Source organism: Rana temporaria, chromosome 1, assembly GCF_905171775.1.
Source record: "Rana temporaria chromosome 1, aRanTem1.1, whole genome shotgun sequence".
NCBI classification, from domain to species: domain Eukaryota; kingdom Metazoa; phylum Chordata; class Amphibia; order Anura; family Ranidae; genus Rana; species Rana temporaria.
In genome coordinates, this window is record NC_053489.1 from 502,933,983 (window position 1) to 502,935,661 (window position 1,679).

The 1,679-nt window shown below is 38.5% G+C and overlaps 1 pseudogene; it reads left to right on the forward strand.

Moving 5' to 3' along the window:
• Window positions 1-528: 528 nt before the first annotated feature.
• LOC120918972 lies at window positions 529-1,172 on the forward strand (annotated as a pseudogene).
• The last annotated feature ends 507 nt before the right edge of the window (window positions 1,173-1,679 follow it).

Here is a 1,679-nt window from a genome sequence, read left to right on the forward strand (position 1 = left end):
AAATTAACTTAGTGAAACAAAGGTGTTTATTTATTAAATAGCATCTCTGGAGTTCTAGCATTGTATCTTCTCTCCTGGGAAGGCTGTGATTACTTGCTTCTTTTTTTTCTATGCCTGTTTGCTCTTTAATTTAAAACTGCCTTTCTCCTTTAGGAAACAGAATTTGATCAAAGAACAGTCTGCACTAGCAACTAAACAAATTACCTCTGTTATATTTTCCACACAGTGCTTTCTTGTTTTCCAACATTGAAAAAATAAATAAATAAATAAATAAATAGCGTGAAAAATCTCTTGTGATGAATAGATTATATTTAGAGTTCATTTACTGCTATTGGACCCTAAGCATCCTACCCAACGACATTTATAGTCTGTTAAGTATTATAAATAATATTAATTATTTGTGTTAAAATGTTATTTATTATGAATCAAAAAAATAATCTGTGTTAAAATGTTGTGGTTTGTTTATTTTTAGAAAAAAAACACAATGATATTCATATGTAGCTCTTTCTCATCCCGCTTCCTTTGCTGGTGGAGGTGCAACTGCTCTTCGGTCGTCCCGAATCTGGGTTCATCCGACACCGAAACCTGTCCGAGAGAAGCGGAATCCCCTTAGTCCGGCACAGTCATGCCTCCTAAGTTCGACCCCCTCGAAGTTAAAATCGTTTTCCTAAGATTTACTGGTGGTGAGGTAGGGGCTACCTCAGCTCTGGCTCCCAAAATTGGACCTCTGGGTTTGTCTCCCCAATAAGTTGGTGATGACATTGCCAAGGCAACCGGTGAGTGGAAGGGCTTGAGGATCACTGTCAAACTGGCCATTCAGAACAGACAGGCCCATATTGAGGTTGTACCCTCTGCCTCTGCTCTGATCATCAAGGCCCTGAAGGAGCCTCCACGTGACAGGAAGAAGGTGAAGAACATTAAACACAGTGGAAGCATCACGTTTGATGAAATTTTTAGCATTGCGCGTCAGATGAGGCATCGTTCCCTGGCCAGAGAACTATCTGGTACCATGAAGGAGATCCTGGGCACAGCACAGTCTGTGGGCTGCAACATTGATGGCAGACCCGCACACAATGTAATTGATGATATCAACAGCGGTGACGTTGAATGCCCAACAAGCTAAATCTCCTCGGAAGAGCTTTAATATTTAATAAAACAACACATTGCTCTGATATTCATATGTATATACAGTGTATATATATATATATATATATATATATATATATATATATATATATATATATATATATATATATATATATATATTTTACATACAGTACATTTTTTCATATAGTTTGTTATTTGTGATACTGCAGAAAACAATGAACCTTACTGTATGATATATTGTACAGGGCCTTGCATTTGGTTTGAGAGTTTGGTTGAGAACACAGACAAATAGCATTCCTGGCATACCGGGAATGTAACTGCTTTTTGAAACCCTTAAATTAATGGGTTTAGTTCCACTTAGGGGAGGAGCCTAGTGACGAGACCCAGGGAGCTGAGGAGGAGCACAGTAACTTTGGCACATAGTACCTGCACCTTTTCATTAATGATCGTGTGTGTAGCAGTGTTTACTGCACATCAGGAACCACCTGCAGTGATTGCTTCATGATTCAAACAAACCCGTTTGCACCTGTATTGTGGACGGTTGTTATTCTCTTTGATCCTATTTATGCACC